This window comes from Toxorhynchites rutilus, chromosome 1, assembly GCF_029784135.1.
Source record: "Toxorhynchites rutilus septentrionalis strain SRP chromosome 1, ASM2978413v1, whole genome shotgun sequence".
Lineage (NCBI taxonomy): Eukaryota > Metazoa > Arthropoda > Insecta > Diptera > Culicidae > Toxorhynchites > Toxorhynchites rutilus.
Window position 1 is genome coordinate 40662326 of NC_073744.1, and position 20851 is coordinate 40683176.

The window sequence follows — 20851 nt, forward strand, 5'->3', positions numbered from 1 at the left end:
CCAATGAGCAATTAAAAATCGCTTTTGGCACAATATATGTAAGCATTATTGCTAATCAGGGCCCGGAATCTTCGAAGATGAAAAATGAAAATCGACTCTTCTTTCATTCGCTTCGCTTCGAATAGTACTACTTCGGCATTCGCTGTCAACATGATTTGACTTGACTAGAAAATGAATTGACGAGTGATGAGAGCGAGGATGACTGATGAATTATTCTAGTCAATGATTATTCTAATTGACGTGACTAATGAACACAAATCTGCCTCTTCATTTATCTGACTTCAATCCACATTTCTACTTCCTCCTGACACTAATTTCTTTACTCGCGTACACAATCTTATTTTTACGTCCATATAAAGTGAAACGAAAACTTGATTTCTGATGCAAAAAAGTAGTTACACCATTGATGGACAGTTTATTGTCTACCCACCGTGAACTCAAACCAACGAACTTAGACAGTTATCAGGTAAAGGTCCTCGCGTTAGTATTTGTAAATAGCGTGCAGTCGGGAGGAATTCTAAACAAAATTTTAGTTCACTTTGTCTCCGAGTTCAATTTTGTGAAAAAATATACCGAAAAACGAGTTTATATCAACAAAATTCACAAATTTGTTAGTGACACGACCGCTTAGGACGTAGGACTACGCATTTCGGATTTTTTTTTTCTATTATAGTGATTTTCAGCACATTTCGGCTGGTTCGTTACTTTTAATTCCATTTTTTCGAAGAATGTCGGGAGTCAGAATTGAACTTGTGATCTTTGCGTGAGAGGTATGGATGTTACCACCACACCAGATCGCCTCCACTAGATGGCTTGCATGGTTTTGATGAATCATTCCGAGAAGCAACGATTATTTCTTGCCTTTGCGAGAACAATACACTAATTGGTCACATGTCGCAATTTGTTTCTTTATATCAATGCACGCATTGCAGTATATATGTATGAGTATATAACGAGAGAAATCTTCCGTCATTCAGCAAGCATCAAACACGCGATGTACACAGTTGCAGCAATAAAAATGAAACATCGCGAGAATGACCGTTTATGAAAAATCGTTTCTCGACTCTCGGTTCTCTTCTCGGATGTTGTGTTAATCGCAATGCCAGATCCACTTCAAGTGAAATATGTATTCGCTAGTGTTCACAGCTCGAGCATAAAACACAAAACGAGCAGAGCAGGCGACCTTTGTTGTTTCGGGCACAGAAACATTCTGAGAATTTTCCTCAGAGAAGACGCAATGCTTATACACTAGCGACAGCTTACTTACTATGCAAGGGTGGAGTTAACTTCGCAAATAATAAAATACTATACACATCTTCTCAAAATGTTATTCCAATACAGGGTAAGTTCGATGTAACGTACATTTCACTTTCAAAATTGTACGTTGTATCGAATTGTACGTTATATCGAAGCATAATAAAGAACTCACAAACGTAACCTATAATATATTATTGTGTTGCTGTTTTAGTAAAGTTAATGAATAAATTCAATTAGAAGACGAAGCCAGCCGTTCTCACGATGTTTCTCTTCGTACTGTTGATTAAAGCTTGATTCATTTAGAATTCGGAATCACAAAACCAGCTGTATTTCAGGATTGATTAGAGGTTTAAAACTTGTTTTAGCATCACAATACGGATAATTCATTGTTCCTTCGGGAAAAAAATATTCGAATTTTTTTCTTTACATTTTGGAAATCTATACGTTATATCGAGGGTACGTTATATCGAAGTTCTCCTGTACTAAAAAAGCACATTTAATACCAAAACAACTCTACTCAGGTAATATCAAATGTTGGTATTGAAAAGGTATTTCGCTCCATTTTTGGTAATATTCTTTGGTATTTTATTTTTATATCCGGCAAGTTTGTCGAAACCAAATTTTGGTATCAAGATCAAAATCCAGCTCGAGGCAGTTTTTTTTAAAATGTGCATAGTATGCATGCTTGCAAAATAAACACTATGGTTCATATGCATTTTACGAAAAGTTTGAGTTTAGATTATGCGTAGTATTAATGCTATTTGGATCTGAAAACCCTTTGAGTGACATTAAGAAACTCACACCCAATTGATGTAAACGGAAGCAAGGTTTTATATTCATATCAATTGAAGCCAATGGAGTACATTGACTCTATGACCTTGTGAACTTTATAATGATTTAGAGCAGGGGTTTTCAAATGGTGCTCCGCGGGAAATTTGTGCTCCGCGAAGTTATAGCAAATGCTCCACTTGAAAACCCTCTTTGAAAAAACCATTGTTTAATTTAATTTCACGGGGCATATAGTGATTTATCTTGTTTACTTCAGGTCAGATGTCGTGTAACTGCGAACCGCAACCGTAATAGAGTTGTTCCCAGTTGGGTAATGTCAATGCAAATTGACAATGGATTTGTTTTGTTGATTAAAAAATGCAGGTGTTCTGTCAAATGATTTTGCTATAAAAAGTGCTCTGCCATAAACAAACACCTGAAAACCTCTGATTTAGAGGATCTATGACACCTAATGTTTATATAAACTCAAAGCCAGCATAGCACGCGGGCTCTATGAACTATTTTGGATAAGTTTTCTAGCTATGAACATTGCGTCAGTCGTGAATGAAATGGTAGATCAATCGCTCTGAACTTCAGAATGTTTTGGGGGATATTTTAAAAATTCAAAGACGTCTCGCCCAAAATGGATTTTGTTGATATGAATACTTTCAAACATTTACGTTTTATTACTGCGCGATCGTTCGTGGGTCCTATCGCAGAACTTTTCATTGATTGATCACCCTTTGACCCGTTACAATTCCCTTTTACTATAAATTTCCTAGTACTTCTATCAAAATTCGTCATTATAATATAAAATTATTTTTAGACACAATTCTTGTTCACGATTCTTCTATCACTTGCAAATAACATGTTTCTCCGTTCCTTCGAATACATGTTCGATACAGAGAATATTATAAAATAAAGACCGCTCAAATTGGATCGTCCTTTCCTGGGGTTTTGCGCTTACCAACATATTCAGTCTTCCATTTTTATTTATATAGATAGAATATATAGGAATGCGTTATTTCGCCCTAAAATCATATGTATTAACAAAGCTTATAATGATGTAACTGTAGCACATGGGAATTCAATTTTCCGAATTTCACAACCTTTCTTCAGAGTTTTCCGAAAATTTTCCGATTTTTCTCTCTGCTATGCTGATCTACAGGAAGAAAAGAATAAACCAAAATGAAGACGGCTCAAATCGGCCCATTCCTTCCTTTGATTTTGCGCTTACCAACACATTTGGCCTTCCATTTTTATTTACATATATTGGAACATCTGAGTAAAACTGGAGCATTCATTTAAAAAAAAACTGGATAAAACAGGATAATATTCGAAAAAACTGAATGTTTTAACGATTGAAGTGGATGACTGGATCGAGAAAAAAAATTGTAAGAATCCAGTTAAAACTGGAACATTGGCAACGCTGCTGGCAAGAAGTATATAAATAGTATTGCTGATTCACATCAACAATGCAAATATAAGATTGGATTATTTAAAGTTTGATGACTACTTACACCAACGTTATGAGTAAATGTTAAGTACGCTAATTTATTCGATTTCGGGCTTGATGATTGATAATGCTAAAAACCAATATTATGTATTTTTTCATACTGACTTGATTGTTTCACTATCTGCTTGAAAATCAAATGCAGAAATTTAAGTAGTTACAAAAAAATGAAATTGCTTCTCTACGCTCATCGCAATGCAGTGAACAGAGAATAGTTACAATATAAGCAGCGTTTCAATGGTTTCTTATATTCATCTGTTAGGAAACGCTGAGTGATAAGATACTATCATGAAAGGCATGTTTGGGCTCTACAAAGAATGTGATTCAAACGTAGATCTATCCTATAGCACATAGTACTGGTAATTGTTGATTTTCGAGCGATGTATGAAAGCTGTATGGAACAATGCCTGTTATGCGTACAAACAGTGATTTTTCGAAAAGGTTTTTTTTTCAAAATTGCTCAAATGTTTTCGAACAAAAAATGTTTGTTCGCATGTTGAGCATACGTATTCCATTGTGTAGAAATGCGTAACAGCGAAAAAGTCGATTTTGTTCATTTTGTCGTTTACGTCTCCTTTGCCAACATGGGCAGTTATGGTTACCTCGATATTTTCTAAAGACAAAAAATGCTCTGATATACTCATGTTCGAATTACACCGAGTACAAAATTTATAGAAAACTATAAAGACAGCATCAAATTCCTTTTGGATCCCTATTTCCGTCAACATCAAACAAATTCGTAAATGTACGTATGCTTCCGCAAATCTGGCATCTCTGGCGGTAGCATGCCAGGATGACATTTGATTTTTTTCGAAAACTTTTTCTTCACCGCCGCATGTTCTGCCGTGTCATGCTGCGGTCCGTCTAATTGGATAAATCAGGAGCCGGAAGACGCTGGAGTAGGCACAGCATTAGTTACTGAATGCTGATGTAGCAACTATCGGGGTGGAAGGTTGACGTTTCTCGATGTGCTCGATAAAGGAAAATGGAAGAGCAAGCTTTCCCGTCTTCGTCTGATCTCCTCCGGGCGACTCCGATTCCGATGCATGAGGGAAAATTATGTAAATGTAATTAATCGAAAACGAACCGCATTGTGCGTTGTTCGGTGTGCCCGAAGGGGGGAGAGTTTGTGGCAAGCAACCTCAGCTTCTTTGTATGTGAGATGAATTGATTTTAATAATACCTCAAAGGCAAATAATCGTTATCGGTCGCATTGAGCAACATCTTCCTCGCCGACCGACACATTTACTTTGTTTGTTTGCCGCTTGCGCATATGCAATGATTTTGAGATTGTGGTCTGCCGATAGGAAGAAGAGCTCAATGGTGGGCGGGAACCTCTGTCGGTGTGTTTGTGCGGACGTTGTTAGATTGTTTGTCTTTATCACTTCATCGAAGCTGTGTATGCCTCAAAGGATACAAGGAGCCATTGTCGGACAAATGGGAGATGATTCCATTCACGCAAAAACACACCGACGCCGGAACGAGCCATTCAGGGAATCAAAAATAGTCCTCGATGCTGCCAGGGTTGGTTCCGTGGAAGTATTCATATATCGGAACCGTTCATACCTCTCAGCAAAAGGTGAAGGTAAGCGGAGTCTTCTACTATTTTCAACATTCATATTTCGCGGAATAGCAGTCATCTGCCACTGCCTATCAAACATCAATCGCTCGAGTTGAACACTACTAACAGACAGAACCACAAAGTTTCAATTCCATTCAATTAGTAGCCCCCTTGATGAACCCCTTACGCACAGAAACCATATTCAATCACTTAGGCACGATTGAGAGATAATGGCTGTTATCATGTCCACCCGTTGGTAACTCCACCTCCTAGAAGAACACAATCAGGACGTCAATAATTTATCGTTGATGTGTATAATCCTAGTTTATGATTTATTTGCTCACCCCCTGCCTCGCCTCAGCTTGCTTCGGTTCGCATCCTCCAGACGGTGCTTGTCGACGGCAACGGAAAGGATTAAGCCAGCGGAAGGACAGCAGAATCGTCTTCATGCTTTCCCGTTTCGTACACATTCACACAGGGGTCACCGGACGTCCGTAGTGCGTAGTCGAAAGAGTCCCCACCGACAATAAAACGAAAGGGAAGGGATCGTAAAGAGCAAACGACCATATTAATAGCTGCCGGAGTTATTATGGTTCGTCGTTCGTTTCGGGCGATTTCCGACCGCCACTGCCGCAGGCAGGATGCATTCGAAACGCACTGTCAGCGGAATATTTTGGGGACGTTTGCCGAATGTCATTTCATGGCCCCGGTTACGGGCGGTGAAATGACGCGGTGCGTAAAATGATGTTTAGGGGGCATATTATGGTAGTTTAGTGTGGAACAAATTGAATTGGTGGTTTCGATTGAAATGATTTTTGTGCCGGCAGAGTTAGGGAGTTACTATTTGCCAATTGATGGGGGGAGGGGAATATTGCATAATTTATTTCAATTCCAATTTATTTAAAGAATTCAAAATAAGTCGTCTTCATTTGCCATGGGTCGTGTGCCATTCATCTGTAGCCATGCGTCAATTTTGTTCGAACGAATAACCATCGAATGATGAGCCATCGATCAAGAATCGTTATCTGCTTCGGAAACCATGCCTTCATTCTCTTGTTTTTCAAGAGTTATTGCGTTTTTGAAACAAGACATGAAGCCTCGAAATATTATTCAAAAAAAAAACCAGTTATTTCAGCTGGAATTTAAATTTGTGATAAAATTTGAAATTCAAATCACAAGATTTTGAGCAATTACTTTCAGATTTCAGATTATTATCCATTACAGACTTTAGATTCAGGTTCGAAATAAAAATCCAATAGACTAGGACTTGACCCAATAGACTCGATACTCCGATTTACTATCCACATTCTTGACTTTTTATCCGCGTTCCTCATTTACATCCAGATTCAATGTTTCAAAGATCAAAATGCATGGTGAAAACACCTAGACAGTTATGAGAGGTCTTCATAAAAAATAATATATATATATATATATATATATATATATATATATATATATATATATATATATATATATATAAGTGAATGATTTCATGCAACTTTGACCGCATCTGTCATAAGACTTTTAAAGCACTAAAAAAATTATTTGAATGTTGAAAACTCCAATACATTCTCAAATGTTACCAGAGCTATCGATTGAGTTTCATAAAAAATGTTAAAAATCCATATTCTATATCAAAATGCAATTTGATAATCCATCTCATAATGGAGCACATCGCTCCAGTATGAAGATTAAAAAAAAATTACTCAGTTCCAGTGTTACCAATACACTCAGATGTTTTCTGCAATTGTTTTATACCCAGATGGTTTCTGAAAGGCATAAAACCATTTTCACATATCTTTTTAATTTTCTATTATTTCAATGTTTCTGACTACTAAAATCCATCCATTTCCATGACTAAGAATAATACGAACCTTTGAATCAAAATAAAAACTCATTAATACAAAGGCCAAAAGTCCGGCAGCAAATTTGTGAACAGCGGCACGTAGCAATATATTGTTGAACAGCGGTACATATTAATACACTGAGAGTAATAGTTAGTAAATACGACGAATCTTTTGGTAAATATTACCAATTCCCTAGTCATTTTCGACCCTACTAATTATTAGTACATTCTACCAAAACAAATTGGTAGACACTAATTTCAACAAAACCACGGTTTGCAAATCCAATGTTGGCTCAATTTCAGGGCAATATCAATGAAGATGTTGGCTCTCATATGTAAAAGGATAATAACAGGAATAACGATATTTGTCGAAAAATAAATTGTCAATTCGAAAGTTGTGTTCAAATAATTTTATTCTTATTAATATTCTAATATTAATATTCACACAAACCTTTGCAGTTTTTCGTTTTCGTAGAAGTTTGTTGTGAGCGGCAGTTGGGTCATCAGCGCTTTCCATATACCCACTTATTTATTTACGTAGTCGGATGGGACATCGAAACATAATTCCTCGATAATGCATGTCGTACGCTCTCCGCTCTCCTTGATGTGGCTTACGTTGTAAAACCGCGAGCAACACGTAGAATAGTGGTATTTCTACAAAATAAAATAAATATTTAGGTACAATGAATCAACAGAAACAAAATGTTTACCTCCGAATCGCTCCACTTCCACTAAAGAAATGGCGAATGCACACACACAGTTGCTAAGCATAAAAATACTCAAGGTTACTAATGGTATGAAGTAAAATGTACGAAACGTTGGTAGGGATGTACATTGAATTTGATATCAGTTTTACAAGACTTTGGTAATATGTACAAAAAATGTGTACATTTTACCAATGTTTCGATTACTAAAGATTTGGTAACTGCATTTACTAATGTTTTCCTCCAGTGTACGCTTGTAAACAAAAAGATTGGATTCAAATTTCTTTGACATTTTCGGCGTTTGATAACAAAAATACCTCGAGAACTCGTGATCATCTGATGATTCTAACTGGTAGAAACATAACAGAAGAGGAGAATATAAGCAGCGAATCAAGAGTTATCCAAAATAAACGCTTCGATGTCGTTTGACATTTCAACCCGTTGTTGTGGTGCATTTTGGACACGCATATGGGCATCTTACCTCTTTTATTTAACCCTCCTGTACTCGCGTGCAAAATCATAACACGTATACTCGCGCACGGTGTCACAGACCGGAAATTAAACTTCTCTGTAATGTTGCCATTGTGTGTTTTTCAAGTTTTATTGGCATTTATTTGAAGAAGAGGGTATGATTGAATGGAAATACTCCAAAAAATATGTTTTCTTCGTCTTTATTATGTTTTAATAGTCATCTTATTCAGCCTCATCAAAACAGGGTAATTTTTGATACTCCAACACAAATAACGAAATTCGAATTTTTCACTGTTATTAATTAAAAGTAAGCAACTGAATATAATTCATGGAAGTATAAAGAACCATAAAATAACAAAAAAAAGGTATTAATCGATTGTGGTTTCATTGGAGTAAGAATCGGAACATAGCTTAACTGCATGCTCGAAGCAAACATATTTTTTACATTTCATGCAGTTGTTGCGTGTTTTTCGGGTTTTTTTTTATCAAAGAGAAGAATGTATAATGTATTCTAGATAATTACCAGATGATAAAGGTTCTGGAATATAAAGTTTGCATATTTCTAATATTTTTTGTCTCTGTATTCTTGGTAAACTAAGAATTAATGCCTTTTTTTAGATGGGGCATAGAAAAGATTATATAAAAGAATTTCTAGGAACCTTTTTGTTTTCTTGTTTTCTTGTAGATATTGTCCATTATAAAAAAAATATTCCCGAAACTGTAAATGTTAAAAATTACCATAAGCCACCGATTAGTTTGTAGTTTACTGTTTACATTTCTTCCACAAGTGAAATTCTTTCACAAGTGTGTATATGTATGACCATTATATTTAGCGAATAACTATACGAAAGTCAAACATTCATATTTTGCTTTTGAACGTATGAATCTAACGACGAATATATCGACGAATAGTTAATATATGGATCCGTTCAATCCAGTTACATAAGGAACTGAAATGAGAATGGTCCGGTAATAATCTTATGCATTATATTCAATAAATATTTCACGCCGCTAACATTAGTTTATACATTTCATTCAACAATATTCTAGAATATGAAAAATGGCACTTGTCCAAAAAAGTTACTCCTATACTCGCGTCGGTGTGTCAGACCGAAAGTGTTGAAAAAGTGGCACACGTTCCCTTTGTACCAACACATGCGATACGCTAAACGATGACGAACGATGAATAACGAAGCTAGAGAGAATCGCAAAGTCGTAGTGTTGATATTTTCTGAGAAATAAACGGATTATTAATTTCTCGGTCTGACAGACCAATGCGCGAGTATAGGAGTGTTAAAAATGGTGTATAGGGTAACAGGGGGTAAAATGCCAACCTGAAGCAAATAAGGCTCAAAAATGTATTTTTACTGCAATAATATTTTTTTTTTTTTATATAAAAAAAATTACTCAGTTCCAGTGTTACCAATACACTCAGATGTTTTCTGCAATTGTTTTATACCCAGATGGTTTCTGAAAGGCATAAAACCATTTTCACATATCTTTTTAATTTTCTATTATTTCAATGTTTCTGACTACTAAAATCCATCCATTTCCATGACTAAGAATAATACAAACCTTTGAATCAAAATAAAAACTCATTAATACAAAGGCCAAAAGTCCGGCAGCAAATTTGTGAACAGCGGCACGTAGCAATATATTGTTGAACAGCGGTACATATTAATACACTGAGAGTAATAGTTAGTAAATACGACGAATCTTTTGGTAAATATTACCAATTCCCTAGTCATTTTCGACCCTACTAATTATTAGTACATTCTACCAAAACAAATTGGTAGACACTAATTTCAACAAAACCACGGTTTGCAAATCCAATGTTGGCTCAATTTCAGGGCAATATCAATGAAGATGTTGGCTCTCATATGTAAAAGGATAATAACAGGAATAACGATATTTGTCGAAAAATAAATTGTCAATTCGAAAGTTGTGTTCAAATAATTTTATTCTTATTAATATTCTAATATTAATATTCACACAAACCTTTGCAGTTTTTCGTTTTCGTAGAAGTTTGTTGTGAGCGGCAGTTGGGTCATCAGCGCTTTCCATATACCCACTTATTTATTTACGTAGTCGGATGGGACATCGAAACATAATTCCTCGATAATGCATGTCGTACGCTCTCCGCTCTCCTTGATGTGGCTTACGTTGTAAAACCGCGAGCAACACGTAGAATAGTGGTATTTCTACAAAATAAAATAAATATTTAGGTACAATGAATCAACAGAAACAAAATGTTTACCTCCGAATCGCTCCACTTCCACTAAAGAAATGGCGAATGCACACACACAGTTGCTAAGCATAAAAATACTCAAGGTTACTAATGGTATGAAGTAAAATGTACGAAACGTTGGTAGGGATGTACATTGAATTTGATATCAGTTTTACAAGACTTTGGTAATATGTACAAAAAATGTGTACATTTTACCAATGTTTCGATTACTAAAGATTTGGTAACTGCATTTACTAATGTTTTCCTCCAGTGTACGCTTGTAAACAAAAAGATTGGATTCAAATTTCTTTGACATTTTCGGCGTTTGATAACAAAAATACCTCGAGAACTCGTGATCATCTGATGATTCTAACTGGTAGAAACATAACAGAAGAGGAGAATATAAGCAGCGAATCAAGAGTTATCCAAAATAAACGCTTCGATGTCGTTTGACATTTCAACCCGTTGTTGTGGTGCATTTTGGACACGCATATGGGCATCTTACCTCTTTTATTTAACCCTCCTGTACTCGCGTGCAAAATCATAACACGTATACTCGCGCACGGTGTCACAGACCGGAAATTAAACTTCTCTGTAATGTTGCCATTGTGTGTTTTTCAAGTTTTATTGGCATTTATTTGAAGAAGAGGGTATGATTGAATGGAAATACTCCAAAAAATATGTTTTCTTCGTCTTTATTATGTTTTAATAGTCATCTTATTCAGCCTCATCAAAACAGGGTAATTTTTGATACTCCAACACAAATAACGAAATTCGAATTTTTCACTGTTATTAATTAAAAGTAAGCAACTGAATATAATTCATGGAAGTATAAAGAACCATAAAATAACAAAAAAAAGGTATTAATCGATTGTGGTTTCATTGGAGTAAGAATCGGAACATAGCTTAACTGCATGCTCGAAGCAAACATATTTTTTACATTTCATGCAGTTGTTGCGTGTTTTTCGGGTTTTTTTTTATCAAAGAGAAGAATGTATAATGTATTCTAGATAATTACCAGATGATAAAGGTTCTGGAATATAAAGTTTGCATATTTCTAATATTTTTTGTCTCTGTATTCTTGGTAAACTAAGAATTAATGCCTTTTTTTAGATGGGGCATAGAAAAGATTATATAAAAGAATTTCTAGGAACCTTTTTGTTTTCTTGTTTTCTTGTAGATATTGTCCATTATAAAAAAAATATTCCCGAAACTGTAAATGTTAAAAATTACCATAAGCCACCGATTAGTTTGTAGTTTACTGTTTACATTTCTTCCACAAGTGAAATTCTTTCACAAGTGTGTATATGTATGACCATTATATTTAGCGAATAACTATACGAAAGTCAAACATTCATATTTTGCTTTTGAACGTATGAATCTAACGACGAATATATCGACGAATAGTTAATATATGGATCCGTTCAATCCAGTTACATAAGGAACTGAAATGAGAATGGTCCGGTAATAATCTTATGCATTATATTCAATAAATATTTCACGCCGCTAACATTAGTTTATACATTTCATTCAACAATATTCTAGAATATGAAAAATGGCACTTGTCCAAAAAAGTTACTCCTATACTCGCGTCGGTGTGTCAGACCGAAAGTGTTGAAAAAGTGGCACACGTTCCCTTTGTACCAACACATGCGATACGCTAAACGATGACGAACGATGAATAACGAAGCTAGAGAGAATCGCAAAGTCGTAGTGTTGATATTTTCTGAGAAATAAACGGATTATTAATTTCTCGGTCTGACAGACCAATGCGCGAGTATAGGAGTGTTAAAAATGGTGTATAGGGTAACAGGGGGTAAAATGCCAACCTGAAGCAAATAAGGCTCAAAAATGTATTTTTACTGCAATAATATTTTTTTTGACGTAGGACTACGTCTAACCGGAAGATATAGGGGGTGAAATGAAAATCTAGGCACTGAACAAGTAGGAAAAAATGCAAGATTTGGAACGCTTATAACTCGGGCATTTCTCAATAGATCGCAAAGGTGTTTGCATCAATTGATAGGAAATATATCTACGCATCTATCATAACGAATAACATTTCATTTTTCTTGAGATAAACAATTGAATAATTGTGAAATATCAAGAATTGTCCAAATACACTATGTGCCCATTTTTGATTGGTCCATTTTGTGCTCCTCAAATCGTACCAACCAAAACGGGCAACCAGAGCAGCAGCGAAATAGAATGAAGCACGATTGGAAAGGAAAAAGAAAAAAAATGAACGAAACATTGGTCGCAGTCTCACACATGCGTAATTCTCGAGTCAGCCAGTCAGCTTAAAAATCCCCGCTCCGATGCCGTAACGATCATTCTCATCCAAACCATACACCACATCGTTTCGCATCACATCACATCAACAAACCAACACAAGCAGCCATGTCTGGACATGGCAAAGGACCAACGGAGCAAAGGAGGATCGCGACGATAAGAAAACCCGCATTTAGAACAGACCACAATCGGTTCCGTGGACACCAAGTCAACAACAGGCAGTTGCAGTGAGTGGCGAGTGGCAAACGCAATCGCAAAACGGCAGCAGGTAGCAGAAGAAAAAAGTTTGTTCTTTATTCAAACTACTTTGGTGGCAAATCTAGAACAAGGCGGCATCGAGGGCGTTCGAAATGGTTTTTTTCAAAACCACGAGTATTGAGTTTTCTAAATTGGAACCATTCCTTAAAACACGGCGCTTATCAGGGCCATTAAACCTTTCAAAAAAAGAGTTCACGAAATACAGTTGTATAACATGCATTCTAAAATAATATCCAAAATAATAATAAAACACAAATTGATTTTTTCATAATTTGTTTGCCAGGATATGATGAGTATGTGAATTTGTCAGTTGTTCTGAGTTTATTGATGGTCGCAATTATTCAATTTTCACCAATTCTTAAATTGCCTCCAGATTGAAAGTACAGTAATTTACATTTATTTCAACATTTAGCTAATTGGACGGACATGTAATGCAACATATTTGGTTGGACATTTTTGTAAACATAGAAATCGGGATCCAAATTATGATCCCACATTGAAAGTCAACACTGTACCACTGTCATCGCAGATGTTCAATTACAGGTTAAAATCGCTTCCAATGCGACACTGAGTGGTGCTTCGGCACGTCGCATTAAGTGTAATTTACTGTACAACATGTCACAATCTGGATGGGAAGTAATTTTGTAAATGTGAAAGCTGTGGCGAGTGGCAAACGCAATCGCTAAACAGGAAGGTTTAGCCGAACAAGATGGGGATATCGAGTGATAACAAAACAATAAACTCTTTAGATTAAAGATGATGTTGTGGTCCCTTTTTAGGGCTTGCTTCCGGATCACCAGTCGTAAACGCTCTTTACTTGGAGCAGGTATACTTCGTCACCGCTTTGGTACCTTCGGAAACCGCATGCAAGTTCACCGGGCAGCAACATTGCGATCTGAATTTCCCACGCCGTAATGGTTGACCGCTTATCGTAGTGGATCAGACGCGGAGCTTCTGGTACGATACGCTCAAAGATGCATTGACGCTCATCGTCTTTGATGAGAAACCGGTGTCGGAATGATCCTGATTCAGCACCTTATGATGTAGATAGCATATGATTCCTTCTCCTTCTTCTTGTCGGTTTCCGAAATATTCTTCTGCGCCGTGCCGAACTTTTTGGCGGCTTTTCCACTATTCCACTAGTCTTCGGTGCCTTCGTGTTAGAAACAACTGCATGTGAATGCAATGAGCGAACAAATCGTAATGAATATATTTTTTTGCCATCGCTGCCTTTTAACGCTCATTCGTTCGTCTCGTTGGACTCGCCCCTTTGGCTCAGTCTGCCGATTTGTCTCTATCCTGTGAGTGTGTACCGCTTGAGTACAAAACGCGCGGACCCCAAAAAAAATCTCATTTTCTTTCAAGCCAGTGTGGTTGTATGGCATCGTTTAACATCGCATCGCATCACATCATAAAAACAAAACACAACACCAAAGGTTCTTTTCAGAACCACCAACATGTTCATAAAGAGTAGACAGTAAACTAATTCATTTTTCAGATAGATAGGTAGGTATTCACGTAGGAGAACAAAATAAAACAATATATTTTTAACAAAAGCTGTCCCCTTTGTATAGTCCTACGTCACTCCGGTTATGTCCCCGACATTACCCACCCGTCTTTTTTACATCAAAAATGTAGCCACATCTGTTTCCTTTGAAATTATGTGTACTAGAAAGATTACGAATAGAGAAAACAAATAAAAATGACGAAAATTCTACAAGATTATATTGTATGCATTTCTAAAACAGACGGGGTGAGATGATCTATACGGTGTCCAAAACGCACCACAACAACGGGTCGAAATGTTAAACGACTTTGAAGCAAATGTTTTGATTATATCTAGATTCGCTGTATATACCCAGCTTCGGATAAGTATCTCGCCTGCTAAGAACGTCAGATGCTTTCGTATTTTCGAGCCTTTGTTGTTGTCGAACCAGAGATTCCCAGGAATTTTCATTTCAATATTTTATGTTTACAAATGTATTAATACGTGCCGCTGTACATGAAAGTGCTGGCAGACTTTCGGTCTTTAAAGTATGAGTTTTTATTGTGATTCTAAGGTTTAGGTTATAGGATGGATTTTAGTAGTGTAAAACATTGTAATAATTTTGTTCGTTCCAGTTTTTATTACATGAAACAAGGACAAGTATGAGAAAACGGTCATATGCACACAAGAGTTGGAGAAAAAATTCTGTGTTATTTGGTAACACTGACAGTGAACTAGCTCTTCGTAGTGGGGCGATTTGCCTCATCATGACTTGATTGAGAAATTCAAATGCAAATATGAATTGAACTTTTAACATTTGTTGATTCAAACTCATTCGATAGCTTTAGTAATATTTGAGAATGTTATGAAGTTTCCATAATTTAAATTAGCCTTATAATGCTTCAAAAGTCTTATGGCAGAAGCGGCTAAAGTTGCATTAAATCAGACACTTTTTCATACCTTGCTATATTTTAAAGCAAGATGAGGTTTTTTGTGTTAGTATATATTTAGTAGTATTTACGATAAGAAATGAAGTTATGAGCATCGAAAAATCCTGCCAATTACTTGTTTTCCCATGATATTTCAAGGGGGTGCGTTTTACCTCGACAGCGCGTTTTACACCCAGTTCCCCTATTGATTGCCTTTAGAATTTTCGTTATTTCTGTTGGTTTGCCTATTCGTAATCGTTATTGCTTATTTTATTACAAAGAGAACAATCGTGGCTACGTTGTGGATTTGAAGAAACGTTGAAATATGTAGTAAAAATACATGTTTCATCCTGTTTTGCTTAACAAGGGCGTCTTGCCTGGACTTCCCCTATATGTTTCACAGAACGTATATATTCTAAAAAAACGGAATTGATAGTTTGGTATCGTGAAATCATAATGGTCATACGTACACTGACCGAAATAAAAACAGCACCATTGCGTTTTTTGGCGATTTCATTAAAAAATCCCTGTGTGAATATCTGATATTGCATCACAGCTTACTTTTGTCCTGTTTATCATCTTTTGCCAACATTATGATGGTTATTCTGTGGACTGTTTTCAATTCCAACATTTCCAAAAAATCAGTGCAAAATATAAATAGCACCATTTCTTTTTACTACAAAAATCAAATTTTATTTCTCAAATTTCGTCAAGTAAAGGGTGTGTCACATCAAATTGCATAACGGGAAAAACGCTGTAGAAATTTAATTTTTAGGAATTATATCTTCAGCTTTCGCTTATAATCAGATAAGAGTGTATAGATCACGTTGACCATGCTTCACTGTCAATTTTTCGTAAATTTGGAAAAATGTCGTCGAACGAAAAAGAGCGTCTCGAATTAATCCTGTGCACTCATTTCGAGAATCCGGAGTTGTCACATCGGGACATCGGTAAGATGCTGGGAATCGTTCAATCCACGGTCAGCAGAGTACTAAAACGATACTTCGAGAACCTAACCATCGACCGGAAGGTGAAGAACGGCAAAAATGGATGCTCCGTCAGTGAAAAAGATCACAAGCGCGTAGTTAAACAGTTTAGACGTGATCCGAGAAGTTCGGTCCGGGATGTCGCCAATAAGCTGAATTTGTCAAGTTCATTCGTCCAGCGGACCAAGCAGCGGGAGGGCCTGCGTACATACAAGGTTCAGAAGGCTCCTAACCGCGACGAAAGGCAAAACATGGTGGGGAAGACGCGAGCCCGGAAGCTGTACACCGAAATGCTGACGAAGCCGCATTGCCTGATAATGGACGACGAAACCTACGTCAAAGCGGACTTTCGTCAGCTGCCGGACCTGTTGTTCTTCTCCGCAGAGGACAAATTCAGCGTTCCGGAGGAGATTCGCAAGCAGATACTATCCAAGTTTGCCAAAAAGTACATGGTGTGGCAAGCGATCTGCTCTTGCGGAAAGCGGAGTGCCCCCTTCGTGATGACCGACACGGTAAACGGGCAGGTTTACCTTAAGGAGTGCCTACAGAGACGCTTACTACCACTATTGAAGCAGCACGAGGGCCCGACCATCTTCTGGCCGGATCTCGCTTCGTGCCACTATTCAAAGGACGTGTTGGATTGGTACGAAGCTAACGGGGTCACCTTCGTGCCAAAGGAAATGAACCCGCCCAACGCGCCGGAGCTTCGCCCAATAGAGAAATATTGGGCGATTATGAAGCAGGCCCTCCGGAAGAACCCAAAAGTTGTCAAATCGGAGGCGGACTTCAAGAGAAAATGGATTTCTGTTCAAAAAAAAAAAAAAACTACAACCTGACGTTGTACAGAACCTTATGGACGGGGTAAAGAGGAAGGTGTGAGCATACGGGCTTGGGCTCGAAGTATGAATAAAAAGAAAATGCCAAAAGTTGTTTAATAGTTTTTATTTTACTGTCTAAAATTTTCAAAAGGATCGGTCTACTAGGCGAATTTCTACAGCGTTTTTACCGTGATGCAATTTGATGTGACACACCCTTTAGGCGTATTTAGTAATGTATATATGAGCCGTTTCGAATAACTTTAATCTTTCGTGATTTCATGGACAAAATCAGCTTCTCAATAGTATCAATAGTATTCTAGTCGATTTGCTGTCAACACTCTCGATTTCGACATTTGAGCATGTTTACATTGTCAAATTGCTTGCCATTCTCGTAAACACGGCGCGCGAGTATAGACCAGAGGTTTTCAATGGGGTTCAAATCCGGAGAACAGGCTCGCCAATCAAGAACTTCGATATTTCTATCAGAAAACCACGCTTTGTCAGTTTTGAGTTGTGGATTGCAGCATTGTCTTGGTGGAATACAAAATCAGGACCCATCAATGCCTTACCATGATCAATCAAACTTATCTGCAGCATTTCCACGTAAACTTCAGCCTTCATTTTTGACGTTATCCACGCCAATGGAAGTTTTCCTTCGAAGTAAAATGCACCCCAAACCATTAGTGATCCTCCACCAAAGTTCCTGCTCATCTTAATATCCGGAGCATTGCGCAAATCATGCCAGTAGTACTGCCAGCCATCTGGTCCATCAAGGTTGATTTTTTTTCCATCCGAAAAGAGCACGTTGTTCCATTCCTCGGTCCAGGAAATGTACTTCGTAGCGAATTCGAAGCGATTCAACTTATGGCGTTCGTTCATGTTGGGTTTTCCGAGCCTTTTACGCCACTCCAAGTTCTCACTACTGGACAAAACTTGTTGAACGCGACGTGTAGTAATCGGAAGCTTCAATTCCGCACGGATTTGAGATGCTGTTTTTTTCTGGTTCAGTGCAATTCTACGAATTCTTCGTATATCCATCGCCGAGAGCATACTTTTCTTTACCCGTTTCTCAACGCGGTCACCTTTGTCCACGTTTTTCAAGAAATTTCCAACAGCCATGTGTGCCCAATGAATCTTTCGACCGATTACTCTATTAGAGAGGTCTGCATCGTTGTGGGCTTAATTTTCACCTTTTCCTCGAACGTAAGATGGTTTGATCGACCCATGATGTCTAAATGACATAGGAAAACTTGATTTCACTACCAAATGAATCCACTTGAGCACAACTTCGACTATTTTGAAAACCATAACAAACACCTGTCAAATGAGGACCACTTGACTTGGTGGTGCTATTTATATTTCGCACTGATTTTTTGGAAGTGTTGGAATTAAATGTAAACAGTCCACAGAATAACCATCATAATGTTGGCAAAAGATGATAAACAGGGAATTTTGAATGGAATCGCCGAAAATCGCATTGGTGCTATTTTTATTTCGCTCAGTGTATGGACTGTCATTTAAAATCTCTCTGACTATAATGCGTCTCCATCGAAGTGCATGCAACGATGGGGAACCGTTGTGATCACAAGAAGTTAATCACAGTTATTCTTTCCTTTTTCAGCCCCCGGCCATCATCACAAACTGGTCAGCAAAGCAGCGGGAAAATGTCATTTCGAGAACGTAAAATGGAGCATAAAATCAAACCCGAGATCAAATCAAATTTAGGCACGTGTGAATAAGTGCGTGGGTGCACCGACGAACGATTGGTACAGATGCAGATGTAAATCCAGCAATTGGAATAATTCCCCGCCCAAAACGGTGGCAAGCGTTTCCCGTTCGGGGTAGCACGGAAATCAGTGAGAGTGTAAAACCAAACCGAAGGACAATTGAAACGTAAAGTCTCGATTATTTTGTGCTCGTTCACGAAAGTGACAATATAATGTGCTTACTGGTTTGAAAATCGTGTGATCGGAGAAGGAACTAGAAACCGGGCGGTGACAGAAACAGAAAGAAACATTCCTCAAAGTCAAGTCGGGTCGGAGTGTGTACTGTGTGCGTGTGTGTGTGCGCGCGCTAACGTGCAAAACGAAATTTGAGTCCCACCAGAAGAAGAGGAAGAAGAAGAAAACAATAAACTGACAACCAATAAACGAACAAACCTCTAAGCGAAAAATGTGCTGTTAAATTAAGCAATCCTCTCGATGAACGGCGAGCGCTGTCGAAGGGTCTCCAACCCCCGTCAAACCCACTGAAGGTGAAAATGTAGCGACACGGACTCAGCCGAATTATTTCACTGACTCACGAAGAAAACAGAAGCGCTGACTTCGAGGCGTGTTTGCAAAAGTTGTTCGAAGGTTGTGCTCAATTTTACTCTCGGTTTATTCTTTCCTCTCGGCGTTTAAAGTTTCTACAGTGTTTTCTTCGGTGCCGTGTTTGTGTAAAAAGTTGACAAAATAATACACATAAGAAAAGAAAAAGAGAAAAAATGTTACATAGTTGTTATTCGGTAGCTGTAGTGTGAAATAACAAAAAATATTTTCTATCAAATTTTTACTTCCTATTTGTACTTTGCCGAACACTCAAGTCTCGAGCGGTTGTGAACAATACAAATGAATCTCAATCACTCTCAACTGTAGCAAACAGAAAAAAAAGTTTAAAGACAAACAACACACATACACATACACGTAAAACATATTACCGTCCTCTTAAAATAATGTTTTAATGGTAGCGAAGCAGCAGAACAGGCACAAACGGAGGCTAAGGAAAAACATATACGTACTGACAGTGAGAGAGAGAGAGAAACGAAAAAAATAATAAATAAAATAACACAACATACAATCATACAAATGTGCCAAATTCGAAGCGAGTCGCGCCGAAGCCGGAGCGGCCGAAGAAGCGCACCGACCAGCGGCTGCCAAGAAATATGAGCCCCAACGACCAGCGGCGACCGGCGACAGGCGGAGACGTGATTAATCTTATTAATAACCGGTACAGCGGTAATATTTATTAAATAATCGCCATCATCAGTAGTAATTTTTCCGCTGGAAAAAAAAAAACAGTGGAAAGGTGGCGAGCGAGCGAGAGTGAGACGAGTGGAAAATTAATTGGATAAACAGCATCCAGCGACCCTTGTACTCTGCATAAGGACTGGGGCTGGACTTGCTCGTAGGGAACACAAAAGCGCCCGAAACAAACACAACGCGTTATCCTCCGATAAATATTAATTTTTCCCCAGTTCCACTCGGTTGGTCGGTTGCGAGCTAACTTAGATCACGGACGGAGCTTCACATCCTTCCCGTATCAAGGGATGAAAATTATAGATTAGCAGGATTACCTCGATGATAAGTGGTCCTCTAATGGCGTAACATGATGAAAACAGCGCTAATGAAAACAATTACTAGCCATACGAACCCTCACCGATAAGGGCAACAGTGGAATATTTCCGCATCGGAAAAAAACACCGATTGTTGGCAAAACAAAATGCCAAAATGTATCCATCGAATAAACCCATCTGATAAGACGTTGTTTCTTCTAGTGCAGGTGTTGTAGTAGTGTGGGTGTGTGAGGGCTCTATATTGGTGCGAAACTGTGTACTGTGTGAATCGTGATTGCGCACTTGTAATAATAGAAGATCAAGCGTTTGCGACGCGAAACGTCAGCCTGAACTGAAAAATCGGTGAAAAGATCTTTTCTGAGAGCGAGTTGACCTCGCATATACCGTGGAAGGTAGGTGGA

The 20851-nt window shown here is 37.7% G+C and overlaps 1 protein-coding gene across 5 annotated transcripts in view; it reads left to right on the plus strand.

Moving 5' to 3' along the window:
* Nucleotides 1–20851, plus strand: part of LOC129762268 (serine-rich adhesin for platelets) — a 481936-nt gene that overhangs the window by 21742 nt on the left and 439343 nt on the right. For all 5 annotated transcript variants that reach the window (XM_055760379.1, XM_055760383.1, XM_055760380.1 and 2 more), the window contains exon 2: nucleotides 18738–20842. The gene's annotated coding sequence lies outside the window, so the exon portion shown is untranslated. The remainder of the gene's footprint in view (nucleotides 1–18737; nucleotides 20843–20851) is intronic.